Raw genomic sequence first — 20,809 nt, 5'->3', positions numbered from 1 at the left:
TAATTTTCTATTGCTATATAAAAAATTATCACCATCTTAGTCCGAAAAACAACACACACTGATTTTCTCACCATTCTGTATGGCAGAAGTCCAGGTGGGTATGACTGACTTCTCCATTCCAGGTTTTATAAGGAAGATATCAAGGTAGTGGCCAGTCTGAGCTAATATCTACAGGCTCTGGGGAGAATCTGTGCAGAAGAGTAGCTCTTTCATGGTTTCCTGGTGACTTTTCATGTATTTATGTAGCTCATGCATGCAAAGGCTTGAACCACAGCTTACCTGAGCCTTAGAAGAATGCTTTGTGATCCTTCCAGAACAGGAGAGGCTAGGAGCATGATGAGGAGCTTCTGTGAGGCCATCTCCCACTGAACCTACCTCTCCCAAGAGGCTTTCATGAGATGATATGGTTTACTGCAGCTTCCCAGGTTGTGATGAGGCATGGGAATGTCTTCTCTGCTCCCCTGAAAATGGAGCTGTAGGATATAAGACTGCTTAGCTATAGAGTTAGCTCCCCAGGAACACCATAGCCCACAATCCATATTATAGCCCCCTTTTGTTTCTGTATAATTCTTTCTGGTGTGAGGGATGAGGACCATTGGGAACTGCAGCCCTTGGTTAATCTCCCTCTTGCTGTCTATGTAAGTAAATCAGCTGTTTGAATCTAAAAAGTGGCTTGTTGTATTTTTACTAAACAGTAAATGAGACTTGCCTTGTCTTGGGTGGGCTTGGAGACCTGCTTCCAAGCTCATTCAAGTTGTTGGCAGAATTCGTTTTTTTTGTGGATGTGGGCTGAGTCTCCCATTTTTGCTGACTGTCTGCTGGGAATGGTTCTTATCTCATTAGGCTCCAGTCAACCCTCATCATGTTGCCGCCTCCATTTTCACACCAGCAGTGGTGCAAATCTCATTCTTCAAATCTCTCCAACTTCTCCATCAGATCTCTTCTTTCTCCTTTCAGAAAAAGTTCTGTTTTAAGGTTCATATTATAACATTGGCCCCACCTGGGTAATATGGGATAGTTTCCCTATTTTAAGGTTCATAAACTTAATTACATTTGCAAAGTCCCTCTTGTCATGTAAAATAACAATGTCACAGGCTCTGGAATTACGGTGTGGATATCTTTTGGGATACATTCTGCCAATTAAAATTGGAAATGATGTTGGCATCTCATCAGACCAGATTTACGGCACAATTTTGAGTCTTGCTATGCCTAGATGGCTTTCAAGCTTGGTTCTACAGCACTTCCAGCTACTCAAGCTACTGTGAGCTACTCAATATTCCTCTATAAATCCCTCTCCTGCTTGTCAGAGTCAACTTTTATTTCTTGCAAGTAAAATTCTAACTGATACCGATCCACATCATTTTTAGCACTGTTGACAAATATTGGATGACATTTCTTAGGGCTTAAAAATTTTTGCCAAATGATCATAGCCCATAGACTGGCTTACAAATATATCCTTCACGACTTTCTAATAACAATGACATCTTGGCATAAAAAGCTTCCTTTTCTTTTTTGAGACAGTCCCCTCTAGGGCTTGTGGTATCAATGTCTGTAACTGTCTTATGAAATAATTCCTCATTCTCGACTGACCATTATTAGAGAAAACAATTGAGAAAGTAGCCACCCAAAGACAAACACCTTACCTCTCACTCCCAGTAAGAATCTTCCATCCTACTTTCGCCTCCCTCAGTCTTATTCTCAGTCAAGGTTATTACACAGACATCATCTGAAATTGCAGAGGAAGCAATCACTCCATATCATTTAACTTCTTGCAACTGTACTTTGAACTAATTGTTCCCCTTCCTCTAGAAGCCATCAGAGGTAACCCCACAATGTCTTGCATCCCTGCTGGCCTTAGGTACCACCTGCACTCTTGTCCCCTTCCTGCTTGGAACCCCTCATAGTCTGGTCCATTGCCTTCCCCTTCCTGCCCATGCAAAGTCTACACTATGCACATTAGATGGCCTCACCTGGAAACAGCAAGTCCATCTTCAACAGTTGCTGATTGTGCCTTTACTGAAAGCTGGTTTTCCCATTTCTCCAAAACTCCCCCAGTTGGAGGCCTTTTATCTCCCTCTCTCATTTCCCCACACCGCAGGGCCATGAGGCAGCATAAGTGTTCTCTGTGCTCCCTCTTGCCTCTTCCATACCCTTTCTCCTTCCTCCTGCAATATCCCAGCTCCTCCGATACTGAAGCCACCAGAATATACCAGAGATGCTGCTCCCTCCTTGCTATCATCTGTAGACATCTCATTCTCATCTCTTAACTGAAGAGGTTACCAAGTAAAATGGCTTACTCCTAGATGCACAGGAAGCCAATATTATATCCCTGGGTTTTTGAGAAAAGAAAAGCATTTTTTATTGCAAGTCAACAACAAGGAGACTAGAGTCTAGCTCAAATCTGTCTCCCTGTACTGGCTCTAAGGCAGTCATTTTATTAGAAAAGGTTTAGGGGGTGAATTCTGAGATTAGTGGGTGATTGGTGGGAGGAAAGAGGAGGACTAAAAAGTTCTCAGGCATGCACAAGTATCTCTTCACTGCCTTCTCATGAGTCAGTCACGTGTGCACATTTGATGGGCATTATTAGTATGAAACATGTGATCGAAATTTGGGCTGTGACATCAGCAAGCCCATTCTGCATAGACTCCAGTTGGTCATATTTGTTCCAATCAATTGTAATCAATGTTTGGCAGTCTTTGAAATCTCATGAGTGGGGGGAGCTTCAGCATTTCAGCAAGTCTTTTGTTGTTGTTTAATCTGCCATCCTACAAACTCATGAATATCTTAGTCATTAGTTTCTTTAACTATTTTGGGCACAGTTTCAATTCAATATGGTTTGGCTGTATTCCACCCAACTCTCATCTTGATTTGCAGCTCCCATAATCCCCACAGATTGTAGGAGGGACCTAGCAGGAGATCATTCAATCTTGGGGGCAGTTTCTCCCCTATGGTAGTGAATAAGCCTTGTGGTAGTGAATAAGTCTCACGAGATCTGATCGTTTTATAACAGGTTTCCCTTTTTGCTTGGCTCTTATTCTTCTGCCTGCTGCCATGTAAGATGTGACTTTGCTCCTCCTTTGCCTTCTGAGACCTCCCCAGCCATGTGTAACTGTGAGTCCATTAAATCTCTTTTTCTTCTAAATTACCCAGTCTCGGGTATGTCTTCATTAGCACCATGAGAACAGACTAATACACAATTCTTGTGGTCTCTGCTCAGATTCCAACTTCTTAAAGGAGACTTCCATGCCACCCCATCTGAAGTCACTTTACCTCCACCTCATTTCTTCTCTAGCCCATCAACCTGCTCATTTCCTTCAGAGCATGTATATTCTGAAGTTTTTTAAATTACTTTATTCATTTGTTTAGTGTATGTTTATCCTCATTAGAATAAGCAAGGTCCTCATCTTTCTATTTCACAGATATAACCTCAGTACCTAGAATAGTGTCTGACACTTTTAAGAAAAATTACCTACCTGAAATTAAGTCATAGTTACATGAAGTTCTACTTTCATGTTTTATCCAAAGAGACAATTTTCCTACTGCTATTGATAGAATAGTAAGCTTTGCTCCTGCTAACATGCAATGTTTTGTGATATATTACATAGCAATATTGGGTCTGTTTCATGATTTTCTACTCTCTCATTTGAATGCATTTGTCTGATTTTTCTGGCAAAGCCAAACTGTTTTAATTACTGTGACTTGATAAACTTGGTAATACTAATAGGACAAGTTTCTCCCCGCCCCCTTTTTTTTTTTTTTGACAGAGTGTGGCTCTGTCGCCTAAGCTGGAGTGCAGTGGCACGATCTCAGCTCACTGCAATCTCCAGCTCCTGGGTTCACGTCATTCTCCTGCCTCACTACAGGTGCCCGCCACCACACCCAGCTAATTCTTTTTTTTTTTTTTTTTTTTTTTTTTTTTTTTTTTTACTTTTAGTAGAGACAGGGTTTCACCGTGTTAGCAAGGATGGTCCTGATCTCCTGACCTCGAGATCCGCCCGCCTCGACCTCCCAAAGTGCTGGGATTACAGGCTTGATCTTTTCCCCTTTTAAGCTTTTCAGAGGAAGTCTCTTTTATATGGATGTTAGAGTTCAACTTATTAGGGTACTTTCAATGTACAATGACAATGGAGTAAATCATGAGTGAAAAAAAAAAAACTTAAATTTGATTATATAAAAATACAAACACTTTGGGAAGCCAAGACGGCAGATCATCTGAAGTCAGGAGTTCAAGACCAGCCTGGCCAACAAGGTGAAACCCTGTCTCTACTAAAAATACAAAAATTAGCCAGGGGTGGTGGTGCACGTCTGTAATCCCAGCTACTCGGGAGGCTGAGGCAGGAGAATCACCTGAACCTGGGAGGTGAAGGTTGCAGTGAGCCAAGATTGTGCCACTGCATTCCAGCCTGGAAGACAGAGTAAGACTACCTAAAAAAAAATAAATAAATAAATAAATAAACAAACAAAACAAAACACAGAAAGAACTTTAGCATGTTGCAAAACACCAGAACCAAACTTGGGAATAGTTAAACAATATGTAGCAGTATTTGTGTTGGGGTTTGACAGAGGCTATGAGTCCTCTTAAGGAATCAGGTCATACCATCCTCAGGACCAGCCTCAACCTGCCATCAAACTCCCAAAGGCCCCACCACCACAGAATGCTCAGGGACAGGGAAGGGAGGCTGCACACAGCCAATCACTTGGAAATATCTGGGAGCCAGTAAGAAAGAGAGAACAGCAACCCTCAGCATAATCAGGATTTAAATGTGTCCACAGATCTGACAGATGGACTGGACAGAAAGCAGGAAATGGAGGAGTGTGTCTGGAAGAAAGGGCTTGCTGCTTGATGCATTAGAAGCCAACATCATGGCCTTGGATTTCTGAGCAAAAAAAAAAAAAGCTTTTTATTTTAGAGCAACCAACAAGGTGAGTGGAGTCAAGCTCCAACTCTCTCCCAGGGCTGGCCTGGTATTTTTATTAGAAAAGGTTTAGGGGGTGGATCTGGGGATTAGTAGGTGACTGGTGGAAGGCAAGGGAGGTCTGGAAAATCCTCGGACCTGTGTAGTTGTCTCTTCATGCCTACTCCTGGGTTGTATGCATAAATTCACAGGGAGTTAGTATGAAGCATGCAACCAACATTTGAACCAGATTGTTCTGTGCAAACTTCAGTTGGCCATATTGGTTCCAACCAATTTCAGCCAGTTTTGTTATTTTATAAGCAGAGGGAGTTTTAGCATTTCAGCAAGCTGATTTTATTTTTTATAATGTCATCATGTAAACTCAATAATTGGCCACTCGTTTCTTGACCTCAAGAATTGGCCACTCATTTCTTGACCTCTTTGGGGCACAGTTTCAAAAGTGTCAGAGCCTAAAGATCAGTGAAAAGGAGTGTGTGAAGCTGGCCTGGTCATGCCTGTTGCAGCCCCTCTATTCTTGGAGTCCTCTGCTATCTGATAAGGAAAAACCTAAGGCAGGAAGGAGCAGATGGAATTCTGTTTCTAAGAACCCAGTGAACTGCTGCGGAAAGCCCTTTCTGAAGAGCTGCTGCTGCCAGTCAGTCACACAGAAGATCCCCTTGTTGGTTCAGGAATGTGGAGAACAACATCAGGCTGATGGCCAAGGATGATGAGACAGAAAGAGGAGCCATCACGGAAAAGAACAGATGCCTGATTTTCCTGCCAGTTCCTCCCCTTTCCCTAACCAAGTTCTAGGGAATAATGGGGTGAGGGGAACCCTAGTAGAGTTTGATTAGGAGGTGAAGACTCTAATTTGTGGAATTTGGAATTGCTAAATATTTGTAATCACTGGTAGGTGAGGTCAAGACACCTATGAGCTATAAATAAAAGAACCAAAGGGTTAATATTATCCTCAATGGAAAAGATGTTCTTAACTCAAATAAAGACAGGACTGGCTTTCCAATGGAAAAAAAAAGTCAAATACATACATAAACACACACACACACACACACACACACACATATATATATGTTTTGAGACAGAGTTTTGCTTTGTTGCCCAGGCCTCAGTGCAATGGCACAATCTCGGCTCACCACAACCTCCACCTCCAGGGTTCAAGCAATTCACCTGCCTCAGCCTCCCAAGTAGCTGGGATTACAGGCATGCGCCACCGTGCCCAGCTAATTTTGTATTTTTAGTAAAGACAGGGTTTCTTCATGTTGGTCAGGCTGGTCTCGAACTCCTGAACTCAGGTGATCCACCACCTCAGCCTCCCAAAGTGCTGGGATTACAGGCGAGAGCCACTGCACCCAGCCTATACTTTTTAAATGTTAAATATAATAATATGGGTGAAATGGAGAAGACCTAGGAGTTCCAGTAGGCATAAAAATATTTCAAGCTTTCTAAGAAGAGATTTGGCAACAAATATCAAACACTTTAAAGGAGCTCATTGTCTTTAAAATAGTAATTTTATTTTTAGGACTCAACCCAAGGAGCTCACTGGAGATGGAGACAAATATTTACAAAGATGCTTATGCAGCATTTTTAATCATAAAAACATTAGAAAGAGCTTAAATATGTAGGAGATGGCTAAATAATTAAGATAATGTAATAAGCATTATGCAGTCATTCAAACGATGTCTTAAAGTAATGTTACTGACATGGAAAATATTCAATATATAATGTTCAATGGAAGAAAAAAAAGATGCAAAACGATATAGTATGATTACCTACAAGCCATAAAATCACTGAACTGTACCTCAGGCATTACCCAGGCCACTGTGATCATTTTATGGATGAAGAAATTAAGGTTCAGAAAAAAAATTAAAGATCGGAGAGGATAAACGACTTCCTCAAAGTCACAGAGTTAGTTTGGAGCAGAACCAGGACTAGAATTCTGAAGTCCCTGAAATCTCCACTGAATGTTTCTGAAACTGGCTCACAAAAATTTTTCTTAACCATAATATGCATTTATGCGTTTTTTTAAAAAGGGCTTCCAACCTCCTACCTATATCACTACATTTCTCTCTCTCTCTCTCTCTCTCTCTCTCTCTCTGCCTCCCACCCCCTTTTTTTCCATTATTATTACTCTTATCAATCTATTATGACTCTGGCTACTAAAGCTGCCTTATCTCCAAATCCTTATCTGACTAGGTAAAGGGAATTCTTTTTTGTTCTTTTCATCAGATCATTAACACTTTAAGAAACATACATTGATGTCTACGGCCATACCACACTGAACACACCCGATCTCATCGGACCTCAGAAGCCAAGCAGTACTTGGATGGGAGAAATATACATTCATGAGGGGAATGTCCCTAGGCCTTCTCAAATTTGCAAATCTGAAAATACCCCTATTACACATCATTTTTCCATAAAATGCTATATAAAGTATAACTTAAAATTTTAAGTGACCCCCTTAGACAATTAATGATTCTATAAATTCAATACTGAAGGCTTTACACAGCTATTAAAATAAATTCTGGCAGAAATAGTTCCACAGATTGCTCACTCTCGTTTCTCTGTAGAGGGCATGCTGAGTTGAACTCAGCATTTGACTCTATTTTTTTTTTTTTTTCTGTCTAAGAAGTATAACCTTCAGAACCACTTAACTTTTATCCCAAACTTAGCTATGGACTTCCTTTTCCAGGTCATTTTTTCAAAAGAAATAAATGTGTGTTTTCGTGTTTGGTTTTTTGTTGTTGTTGTTTTGTTTAATTCAATCACTACCTACAGCCAAGAGACAGTGCTGAGCAGAGAACAGAGTTACGTCTAGATTTAGATACAGGGAAGCCAATTATGTTCCCACCTATTAAGATCACTCTAAAATACTAAATTCGAATTCATAACGCTGTTGTGGTATTGGGTGCCTATAATCCCAGCTACTCGGGAGGCTAGGCAGGGAGAACTGCTTGAACCCAGGAGGTGAAGGTTGCAGTGAGCCGAGATCAAGCCACTCTGTCTCAAAAAATAATAAACAACAACGACGACAAAAATTCATGATGCCCGCAAAATTATTAATTACTATGTTCCAAAATAATTGAAATTTTAAAGGTTATCCCAAAATGCCAAGTTTTGTTTTCCTATAGCGTTTCATTCCTAGTAAGACATTTTATCACCTCGAGTTTATTTTTTATATTTTCCTTTGCCTACCTATCCCACTTCCAATTAGCTGAGGTGGCTATTGTGTGTTCCTAACCTCGTCTATAGCCCAGCGATAAACACTTTACCAGTTGCTCAGTACTTACCTGTTTGTCTGACAAAAGATCTGCAAACACTTCAGTCCCAGATTGTTGATAGGATGGAAGCAGAAAAAGTCTAAAATGCATGCTCTTGGGATACCCCTATGGTCTCATACAGCCCAGTCTTTGATTTCCTACATTATCCCAAAGCAAATGCTTTGCTCTATTAAAACAGATTAAAATCTGCCATGACCTATCCAGTCTTTTCTTTAATGAAAGTAGAATGAGAAATATATCAGTTAATACAGCAAATGAAAGGGGGAAACTGCATCGTAAATGTATGGTTGAGGAATCAAATTTCACTGTCCCTTGCATGAAATAAAATACAGATGGACATTCTAATAGTCATGTTCTTCTTTCCTTACCTAGAAAATACCAGTCATCTCAGAATTATTGGATAAGTGTGTCAAGACAAAGTCTGGCCTCATCATGCTGACAACCATGAAGGGTCTAGAATGTGGCCTAATGTGCTGGAAGCCCAGACTTCTCACCGGTGACCTAGGGACAGGCCCTGTTCATTATTACATACATATTTGGGACTTTGAACAATTCAATTATTTTTTATTTATACTTAATCTTGGAATATCTTTCTGTTACAAATTCACTTTGGTTAAGGGAACATTATAAAGGGTGTTTTTCCCATAATTATGATAAAGCTCACCAGCTGTTAGCGACTCTTTGCATCTAGGAAATAAATCTCAATTAGATTTCACATGATAAATACTAGTGTGTCTTACGACCATTCCCATATGCAGTCATAAACAAGTCATCACTATTTTACTCATAAATATCTGTCAATTCCACCCACCCTCCTCTGTTTGACCCTCATCCACTTCCACACTGTCCTATGATAGTGCACTGACCACCCTTTTTCATTCTGGTTCCCCAGCAATCTCTTCTTCTCATTGCAGAGAGAGGAAAGATTTAGAAAATGTAAATCTGTTGTCAAATCTAGGCTTAAATGCTTCAAAGTTTTCCAGTGCTTTCAGGAAAATAAATGCACAGGTTAAAAATCCAGGACCCAGAAGCCTCGCACACTTTGTCTGACTCTAGCCATGTCCAGTTCCATTGTCTGCATCTTCTCCTCACCTCAGCCCAGTTGTGCTCCAACCACCGGGTTGAAGGGTATGTCACCTGGAGAGTAAGACCTGGGACAGAGGAGAGAAGGGTGGGGAGCAAGCTAGGGATTGTCGTCTGTTAAGTGTCCCAGGTGATTCCAATATCAGAGTTGAGAACTATTCCTGTCAAGTAGTTTGGAGCAGGTTACTTTACTCTGAATTCTTTTTTTTTTTTTTTTTTGTGATGGAGTCTCACTCTGTCTCCCAAGCTGGAGTGCAGTGGCACAATCTTGGCTCACTGCAGCCTCTGCCTCCCGGTTTCAAGCGATTCTCCTACCTCAGCCTCCCAAGTAGCTGGGATTACAGGCATGTGCCACCATACCCCGCTAATTTTTGTATTTTTAGATGGCCAGGCTGGTCTCAAACTCCTCACATCAGGTGATCCACCGGCCTTAGCCTCCCAAAGTGCTGGGATTACAGTCGTGAGCCACTGTGCCCAGCCTCTGAATTCTTATAGAAACGTATCCTCTTCATTCATAATACTTATTTTCATTTGTAATTTTACACTGGATCATACACTTGAAAGTTCCTTGGGAGCAGGGACTCTGTGCAGCATAGTGGGCAAGTGCCTGCCACCACATAGAAGCTTCTCTGTAATGACTTGTTCAATGAATGAATGAATAAAGGAACAATGGCAAGCTAGTTGATTATTTTACTTAAAGTATGTACCATAATACAGTGCATTTTCATTTTAAAGACAATATAAAGTGTATTTTAACAATTTTTTTTCACTTTTTTTTTTTCTTTTCTTTTTTGAGACAGGGTCTCACTCTCACCCAGGCTGGAGCTTACTAATATGCTCACAGCTCACTGTAGCCTCAAGAACTCCTGGGCTCAAGTGATCCTCCCACCTCCATCTCCGGAGTAGCTGGGACCACAGGCACACGCCACCATGTCCAGCTAATTTTTTTAGTTTTTGTACACAAGGGATTCCCATTATGTTGTCCAGGCTGGTCTCAAACTTTTGGGCTGAAGTAAATCTCTCACTTCAGCTTCCCAAAATAATGGAATTACTAGCATAAGCCACTGCGGCTCGCCAAAAATATATATATTTTTTAAATCCCTATATTTTCACACTAAAAGATAGTAAATGACCCTATATTACATTTCCTTCTGGTCTTTTTTCTAAGCATACAAATTTCAATATTATAAAGATAATATTGTACATTTAATGTTGCTACTTTAAAAAAAATTTAATATTCTTTTGTCATAATTTTCCATACTATGAATGGCAAGATAATCCACCAATGGATGTCTTTATTTATTTTCTTTTCATTTAATAATTAGGTACTTGCTATTATTTTTCCATTAAAAACAAAAATTATTCTTTTGAAGTTTACTTTGAAGTTCTAGTTACTTCTTGAGGATAGATACCTTAAAAATGAGTTACTAGGCCAAGCTCAGTGGCTCATCCATGTAATCCCAGCACTTTGAGAGGCCGAGGTGGGTGGATCACTTACAGTCAGAAGTTTGAGACCAGCCTGGCCAACATGGTGAAACCCTGTTTCTACTAAAAATGCAAAAAAAATTAGCCAGGTGTGGTGGTGCATGCCTGTAATCCCAGCTACTCTGGAGGCTGAGACAGGAGAATCAATTGAACCTGAGAGACAGAGACTGCCATGAGCCAAGATTACACCACTGCACTCCAGACTCCAGCCTAGGCGACAGAGTGAGACTCCATCTCAAAAATAAATAAATAAATAAGTTACTCAGTTAACAAAATAAATATTTTGATACTTCTGCAATATTTACATTTTTAACAGCTGTATATGAGGTAACATTTTTGTGCTCATGACAAAGAAGACTTTCTTTTATATAAGTATTCACATCGTTATCAAATATTAGCTGTAGTCTTCATCACTGAATGTTAATGTTTCTTTTCATTTTTCCAGTACTGTTCAGTATTGCTTACAAATTTTATGAGTTATTTATAAGAGGTACCAAATTTTGTACCAATTATTTGTTGTAAAAATGTATTGCTTGGCTTTAATTTTATGATGTTTATGAACTATAAAGAATTCAATTGTCATATAAGCTAAGAAATCTATTTTTGGTTACTTTTTTCATTCTTTTTATGCTTAGAAAGTCCTTTTCCTACCATATCATATAAATAGTAACTGGATTTTTTTTTCTGGTTTTAATTTTTTTTTTCTTTTTGAAAGACATTTATTAGTAAATCACACTCTAAAATTAAGAGGAGACATCATATAAGGGAAAAAAATCCATGCTTTGGGATCACAAGATTGGGCCTTCTATTCCTAATTAAGTCTGTGATCTTAGGCACATCAACTCAGATCCTAGAGTTAATTGGGTATCATAACACTCATTATCTAGGACTGTTATTGTAAAGGAAGTGTAAAATGGCTAGATCCCAAAAATGTTATTTCTTCCTCCTTCCCTTTTCACATACGTTCATTCTTACAGTTCCTGACATTTTCTCATCTGGAATGACTCTGTCTCCTTTATCCTCTAAATTCTACCTGGTCATTATTACCGTCTCTTCCTTAAAAACAGTACCAGATCTCACATCCCTCCTGCGGGTTGCACTCTTGAGGTTATAATAAAGTACTAAATTTATTTTTCATAGTTTTTCATTACACGTGTGTGTTCACTCTCATCGCATAGCTCTCTCTTCCAGCAAGCTCATTGTTTAAAATATGAACAGATTTTGCAAGATGTTGTGGAGGCTGCAAAAGAAGATCTGAAACTCTCGGCTTCCTACCCTACCCAAACCAAGGAGATAGTACTTTTAAAATATTAAGAGAAGGGACAAACTAATCCCAGACATGTACACCAAGCAAGGAATGGCGAATGATGTATCATAGGTTATACCCTCTTCCTGATGCATTTCAGAACTCTGGAGCTATTCCCAGTCTCCATAGTTCAGACCTCAAACTGAAATACTTCTAGATGACCTTGGTTCCACCTGCTAGAGGCCACTTCTTCCTGTCTCCTAGGGGACAACATTTCCTGCAAAGAAACACACCCTCCTCATCTGGCTGCTCCTCAGGAGAGCTCTTGTCTGTGCAGGCTGCAAATGCAGCTAATTAGGTGTGGTGACTGGCTTTAGCCTTTCCTGTATTTTTCCCTTTTCTCCCACTTCCACCCCCTTTTCTTTCTCGTTAGACTGAAGAGGTCTCCTTAGATAGAGCATGATTTCCAAATCAGAGTAGTAGAGGCAATCAGGAGTTACCTAAAGCCATTAAAGATCCTTCATTAACATGGAGTGCCCCTTTGTAACGACCCATGTGGTCAGAAAGAGGAAGGAGGTTTAACCTCTTTACAGAGAAGCAGCCTCAGATGCTGAAGGTTTCACTGTCCCAGATACAGACAGCAGCTTGCAACAGATCTGTCTGTAAAGCTTAATAGTGAGAGCAACGATTTTGAAGCCTGCTTGACTGAGCTGTGAGTCAAAACCACCACTTACTGGCTCAGAGACCATGGGCAAATCAATGAGTGTCTCTGCCCCTGAAATTTTTAATCTCTAAAGTGGATCAATGTATGTCTACGGTGAACCCCAAATATCTAACTCAGGTCTCCGGTCAATTTAGGAAGTTTATTTTGCCAAAATTAAGGACGCGCGTCTGTGACACAGCCTCAGAAGGTCCTGAGGACATGTGCCCAAGGTGGCCAGGGTATATCTTGGTTTTATACATTTTAGGGAGACAGGAGACCTCAATCGATATATGAGGATGTACATTAGTTTGGTCCAGAAAAGCAGGACAACTGGATGCAGAGAGGGAGCTTCCAGGTAACAGGTAAATAAGACACAAAAGGCTGCATTCTTTTGATTTCTGATTAGCCTTTCCAAAGGAAGTAATCAGATATGCATTTATCTCAGTGAACAGAGGGATGACTTTGAATAGAATGGGAGGCCGGTTTGCCCCAACAGTGCCCAGCTTGATTTTTCCCTTTAACTTAGTGATTTTGGGGTCCCAAGATTTGTTTTCCTTTCACACTACTATGCACTTACTGTTGAGATGATTTAGTGAGGCAGTCTGCAAAAACTGTTTAATATAGAACTCTGTGCTCAATAAATAACAGCTATTATTATAGTAGTCCCCCTTTACCCACAGGGCATATGTTCCAAGACTCTCAGTGGATGCCTGAAACCCAATACGTGCATACAGTACAACGATTTTTCCTACACATGCAGAGCTACAATAAAGTTTAATTTATCAGATATTAACGACAATAACTAATAACAAAATAGAACAATTATAGCAATATCTTGTTCACAATTTCACCGATATAAGATTTGCTCTTACTATATCTCCTAGCAACCTCAGCATACAATTTCTTTTCTTTCCTCATGGAGAATTTTCACTTTTTCACTTAAAAAAAGCACTTGATGGCTTCTCTTTGGCAGATCTGAATTGCCAGCATCACTAAGGTTGCATTTGGGGGCCATTATGAATAAGTGAAGCCGTGTCATTTGTCTGGGGTAATACCTGCGGTTGCTTGTCCCACAGTCATGGAAAACTAGGATTTGGATACACCAGGGTGAGGTTCAGAGCAGAAGTTCAATAGGCAAAAGAAAGAGAAAAGCTCTTTAACTGCAGAGAGGGGTCCCAAAGAAAATGAGCTGCCAGTTCCTTGGTGAAATGCACAGAGTTTTATAGACTACCTTGAGGAGGTGGTATCTGATTTACATAGGGGACAAAGAATTGTTTGGACCAGATATGCCATTTACATAGTGTGCAAAGAGACTGGCTGCCCCAGTCTAATCTGTTATTATGCAGATGGGTTCGCTACCTGGCGGGTGCCATGTTGCCTGCTTCTTTATTGTACACGTGGCAACAAAGAAAAGGGAAAATGGAGCCTCTATGTTGAACATAACTGGCTTTCAGGTAGCCCTTTTCTATTTGCACAGCTGCTGGCAGTCACCTGTGCAATCTTCCAGCTTGCCTATGTCTGTAGCTCCATTTTTCAGGCTGCTGTTTGTGAGAAAAGAAATAATTTGGGGACTGCTTTTTATTAAAAGGGAAATTCCACTGAGGACTCTCTTACCCTCACTATCTGCCTAAATAATTTCTTTTTAGCTTCTGTATCATAAGGGTGACTTGAACTCAAGCACTACAATTCCACGACAGTCGGTTTAATAACCAGGAGGGCTCCTAAGTGACTAGTGGGCCGGGAGTAGAGACAGTGTGGGTCCCCTGGTTGAAAGGATTCATGTCCTTCGTGGAGGTGGAGCAGGATAATGTAAAATTTTATCACACTACTCAGAATGGTGTACAATTTAAAACATAGACATCTTTTATTTCTGAAATTTCATGTTTAATATTTTCAGATTACAGCTGACCATGGGTGGCTAAAACCATGGAAAGTGAAGCTGTGGATAATGGGACTACTGTATTATTATTGAGTGCCTGAGTGTTGTCACACGAAAGAGCTTTCCTCATGATGCCTAACTTGACCTCATACTGTCTACGAGGCTTCAGGGTAGGGTAGGTATTTTATCTCCATGGATTCCGCAGGGTTTTTTTTTTTCTTTTTTTCCCCGGATCTGATAAGTAGCCAAGCCAGCACTCAAAGCCCTCCCTAGGGGATTCAGGGCACTTTTCCCCTGGCCACGGACCCTCTTGCCTTTCCGGTAGAGGAGCTCTAATTTGTAGAGGCCATGATTCCCCTGTGAATAATGAGCTTCTAAACAATGAACAGGGGTTTGTTTGGGTTGTTTTCATTCCATCTACTGGAATCAGTCAGGTAGTATTGAAGCCCAGAAGCCTCACTACTGTGTGCTATCAATTTGTTCAACGATTATTCGAGGAGCAGGTGATTTCCATTAGATGATCCATTAAATGGGGATGTGTGTTTTTCAAACTGGAAACTCTCAGCAAACAGAGAAGCAGAGCCGGCTGATCTGCCTCCCTGGGAGCCACTGTCCTTAGGCTGAGCTTGGGTGGGAAGGATAACAGTGTGGTTATCTGGGTGTTGTGTGGTCAGGCCAGGTACTAGACTCTGAGTATATCCACTGCCAAGTGTTAACTTACCCAGCAGTGAGAAGGATATGAGATGGGTCAGGGAGGGAAAATGACAGCCAGTGTGTGACAGACAGGTTGAGAAGAAGACTCCAGAAACCAAAAGAGCTCCCAGAATCTTATTTTCTAGCTGCAGAAGGGGTTAGGGATAACTCACAAAGCCAAGAAAGAAAGTCCTGGATGATCCTTCTAACATCACCACAATCTTTCTGGGGAAAATTAGTTAATTACCTTCTACCTTTCTGCGTTTTTATTTTGTATGGGCACATTAAATGGGGAAAATGGTTAAGACTCTCCCACTTACATCTTGATTTCTGTGTTAGACCTTGATAATCTATGGCTGAGATCATCTTGTAACGTGGTCTTTGCTGCAAGAAAAGTCCATGCTCAGGAAGACGTTTTGAGTGGAGATGCAATAAACGAGTTTACTTTTTAGTTCTTTCACTAAGTTAACTAATCCAAGGATGGTGATCCAGGACAAGAATGAACTTTGCAAACCTAAATCCTCTCTGGATTTTCAGATGTTAATATACTTCTTAAATATAAGACTCAGAACAAGTTTCTTATGTTCCCTGAAGCATAGTTTTCTCATCAGTGTAAAGAAGAGTCTGAACTGATCTCTGAGATCCCTTCTGGCATTGACATACTACCAATCTTTTATTCTGTAATCTTAGATTATTTCTGTAATTGACTGTAAACACCTTACCATATATTTCTAGAACCTGACCTCATTCTCCAAATGGACTCTTTTAAAAAATGAACAGAGTTACCTGTGTTACATGCAACCACCCTGCCTAGTTATACTAGCGAGATTCACATCTATAGCCCTAAACACTTGTCCTTCCAGTTTCATCGAGGTGAGCACCAAGGTAATTGCCAGGAAAGTTGCCAAGGGCTCTCCTGTATCTCATTGTTAATCAGGACTGCATTTCTTTCTCCCCATTCTGATCAGGGACTGCAAAGATGTGATTTCTGAAGGGTTTATTTGGCATACTCCTGGGGAAAACACACACACACACTTTTCCTTAAAAAGGGGGTGGAAGTTGTGGAAGTTGGTGGGGGTGTTGGCAGGTCCCTAAGAGCAAAAGTTAGACAGTGTTGCCCTCTGGTGGCAAAATTTCCCAACAGTGACCTTTGCTTTGAAGAAACTGCAATGACACTGGCTCGTCAGGGACTGGACACAGGGCGCTCGGGACACAGCATACATGCGGAGAGGAAGAGGTCACTTGCTCAGAGATGGCCATTCCATAGAGAGTTGCTACCTTGACAAGCAAATAAAATCTTGCCACCAAATTGCTATGCTCTCTCCTTTCACTATCTCTCTTGGCCACAAAGGATTTGATCTTTATCTCATCTGTAGTACTCCCTTTTCTCCCATCAGTTCAATGCTTGTTAGAAATAAGATTAGAAGATATTTTAAAACTCAGAGGATTTGCCAAATCAAAGGTTTTGCCAAATAAGCTTATCATTAGTCCTTATGACAGCTTGACATCATAGGGTTTTCTTTTTTTCTGCGAAATACTATGCGTGTGGATGAATTGGGGTAGCTCTGCATTCATAGTTTGAAGAACAAATTCTTCTGCCTGGGTATCAGTTTCCTCCTTTCTAAAAAGAATGAACAGGAATAAGTGCTAAACAGATTTAATGCTCAATAATTCTTGTACCCCAATATTTATCTATATAGTTTTTGCATTTTATATTCCAAAGACCCATACTTCAAGGACATGCTGAAAAAAGAAAATAAATGTATTAATGCAAACAGCTCCACATCAAGGGCATTGCATAGAAAGGCAGTTTTTAGACAAATGCAATTAAAATCACAATACTGATGAAGAAAGTCAGAAATACCAATAAGGAGGGCAACATTACCCTTTGATGGTAGAAAGAACAAAGCTGGGTGAATAAGCTCTGCATAAGAATATGTTAATCAGTTTCAGGGTATTTCATTTGCCTCATGCATGCATCTTATAGCATTTGTTTGTATTTTCTTGTAAATATGTGAATTAAAATGAATTTTATTATGGAGAGCTATTTTATCTATGGCGTTTTAGTTTCTCCCTTAATTGAAAAACTACTGGGCTATCCTCAAACCAAAGATGGATCTAATGGCCACTCCTTTCAACTCCTGCCAGAGCTCACAAGGAGACAGAAGGCTGTGGAAAGGAGTATTTTTGCATGAACGTGCCAATTCAATAAGATCTGATACAGAAAAGATGGCTTTCATCTCCTATGCTGTTGTGGGGTGACAACTGTTTTTTAACCCAAGCCTCATGTTGGGACTCAAACAAATACACAGTTCATGGTAATTAGGATTTCGGAAACACGTTCACACAGCACCCACGGAAATAATGCAACCAGCCACTGGGCCAATGCCTGGTGATTTGCTTTAGTCTTTTAATGACAGACCACTAATTCCAAACAGGAGTGGTGGAGAGGATGGGCAAAGGGCTGGCATCAGAAGTTTGGCCAGAGTTGCTAGTCAGAACTGCCAACAGTGAGCCTCCACTGCTGTCTCCTTCACTCTGCTTTGTGGTGGACATTAAGCATTCCAATAAAATCACCAGCTTGATGCTCAGCTGGCCTGATTGCTGAAGAGACTGATTGCATTATTCATTCTCATGAAAAGATTTTTAGGACTCTCAAGGATCTATAGAGATTACATTAAAAATAAAAAAAAAAAACTCCAGAGTTATCAACAGTTTAATTTATCCTCCTATTCTCTCAAAAGGAACAAAATCACAGAAGACAATAGACAGAGCCTGAACAGAAAACAGGTTTTTGCTGAGGTTGAATCAGTTTGGAAGCCCTGCATGTTATGGGATTGGGTGCCCCTCTCTTAGTCTTTTCTTTTTTCTTTTTCATTTCCCCTTTCCACTTTTATTCCAGACAGGTTCCTCTAACTTTTTTTAAAAATAAATAAACAAAAAGTAAACAACACCCCCTCCACCAAAAAAAAAAAAAAAAAAAAAAAACCCAAAAAAAGTCCCAAAACAACAAAAGCTTGCTGCTTGCTAATTCCCTATGAAATACTTCCATCTACTGGCTGAATGGAGAAGACTCATGTTTTAGCTTTTGTTGTTGAATTTGTACCACAATTTATGAACACCACTCTTCAAGTATTTAATACAAAAAAATAGGAATCGCAAATCCAAAAATTAAAGAAACTGAGCAATGTTTTACTTTATATTTAGCAATAGACCCAAGGAATACCCCCAAGTATTTGATATAGGCATGAACATTCAAATGCACTTTGCAAACACCCAAAATGAGGCACAGATCTGCAGTACTGCAGAAAGCAAATTGGTGAGAAAAAAGGAATTGAGAGACTAGGGAGAGCAATGGTAAGAGATGATCTTTTAAGAGATGATCTTTCTGTCAAGTTAGTCAGGATATTTTAAATCAGACCACATAGGGAACAAGGCCGTAGCATTAGAGATGAAATCAGAGACAGTGGCCAAGGTAACCACATTCTCTTTATGAAGAAAAGTAATTCTGTGAGATCTAAAAAGAAACCAAATTGGATTTCAAGTTATGTTATTAAAGAGGATGCCTTCAATAAAAAGCCATTCAGAAATGATGCTTCTTCCTCTGTGTTCATTTTTTAAAAGAGTCCATTTGGAGAATGAGGTCAGATTCTAGAAATATGGTAAGGTGTTTAGTCTATTACAGAAATAATCTAAGATTACAGAATAAAAGATTGGTAGTATGTCAATGCCAGAAGAGATCTCAGAGATCAGTTCAGACTCTCCTTTACACTGATGAGAAAACTATGCTTCAGGGAGCATAAGAAACTTGTTCTGAGTCTTATATTTCAGAAGTGTATTAACAAATTCAACAAAAAATACAAATAAAACTCAGGGTTTCCATATGGATGTTAAATGCATTATATTGTTTGTAATATTCTTTCAAGAGTTGTTAGTTTCTAAAAGCAGATCCATATGCACAACAGAGCATCACAGACATCCTGTTATTGGGTTAATATTCACATCACAGTGGAACGTCTTGCTGCGGTTTGTCCATTTAGAATACACAGGGAACAACAGACTGCAGAGAAAATACAGTGCCTTTTTCAAAGGGTAAGTCTCAATAGGTCATGGGGCTAAATAAAATACGGATTGAATTATGTTCCCTCATTAGCTGGGCGTGGTGTTGTGTGCCTATAATCCCAGCTACTCAGGAGGCTGAAGCAGGACAATCACTTGAACCTGGGAGGCGGAGGTTACAGTGAACTGAGATCGCACCACTGCACTCTAGCCTGGGTGACAGAGCAAGATTCTGTAGAGAAAAAAAAAATGTTCCCTTTGAGGGAACTTCTCTAAAAGTAATTAATATGTTATGTACCCTATTGGTGAAATGTAAAAAGAGGGGTCAAACCAAAAATGAATCCTTAAGGAGGTTTAAGGTAAAGACGTGGTGACTTAAACAACTCCACATACACATCTTGAGAAACTGAAGCTCTAATCTTTAAGTCAATTTCCTTAGTGATATATATAAAAACTCAGCAAGGAGAGAGTTCCCCAGAAGTAGCTGGTTGTGATGGGCTTTCGCCATGACTCTAGTGCTCTGTGGCATTACAGCCATTTCCATCCCCAACTTCAGACCTGCTTCTGCCATTGACTGGCCACACGAATTGAAGATTGAGGCTTAGCATTTCTCAACATTGCAATTTCCCAATGGTATGAATGTGCTCTGAGGATATAAAAAGAAAAACTCTGCTTGTAGAAATAGAGAAATGTGGGGGTATAGCATTAAGTGCAATGGATAGGCACTTAAAAGGCAACATTACAATATAATTTATTACTTCCGGACGCATTGCAAACACACACACACACACACACACACACATATTCATGAGTGCTGTTATCTACACTTAAAAAATGTAATTCTTACTTTCCTTTCCCACATATGGCATGTTTCTTGAAGAGAGTAAATTTTTAAAAATTAAACATTTATTCAATCCCATTACAAAGTATAATTTTCCAGAATATTTGAGTGCCCAGAGGCAAATTGCAGAAATGTGTACAAAATGAAGCAATTTTTCTCATCAAATCACTGACATGTTAAAAAATTCATCTGAAATTAAAAAAAAGAAAAAAAAATAGATTCCGTAGCACAGTCTTCATTTCTTAGATTTACTATTAAAGGCATAGCAGTGAAAAGCCCCCGGAACCACCCAGAGGTATCACTCAGAGACCCAGGATCAGCTTTGATGCTTCCTGGCCCTCACGCCCCAAATGCTGACTTTTCCCCAGACATCACTCACATCTGCGCACTTGTGTCTCTTCCCACCAGCCCCATCCCACCAGGACTAGCGTTCTGTCAGGGTCGGGACCAGCTGTCTCTGCATGGAAACCAGTGTGACGCTTTCACAATGGAAATGCAATCACTTACCTCCCTTCTTTAGAACCTATCAAATATTTCCTCTTGACCTTAGGATAAAGTTGTTCTTGGTTTTTAGCCTAAGCTGGAACACAAAGCCTTGCATAATCTGGTTCCCTTTTAGACAGCCAGGT

General features: G+C 40.0%; 1 long non-coding RNA gene across 1 annotated transcript; it reads right to left on the bottom strand.

The window, feature by feature from the left end:
• Positions 1–715: 715 nt before the first annotated feature.
• Positions 716–20,809, bottom strand: LOC126961378 (uncharacterized). The gene is made up of 3 exons (XR_007728286.1): positions 20,688–20,809; positions 1,644–1,726; positions 716–950 (listed from the first exon to the last, which is right to left on the bottom strand). It is a non-coding gene; the product is annotated as an uncharacterized LOC126961378 (long non-coding RNA).

Source organism: Macaca thibetana, chromosome 8 (genome assembly GCF_024542745.1).
Source record: "Macaca thibetana thibetana isolate TM-01 chromosome 8, ASM2454274v1, whole genome shotgun sequence".
Classification (NCBI taxonomy): Eukaryota; Metazoa; Chordata; class Mammalia; order Primates; family Cercopithecidae; genus Macaca; species Macaca thibetana.
Note: the sequence above shows the minus strand (reverse complement) of the source record. Positions and strands in the feature narration are given on the sequence as shown.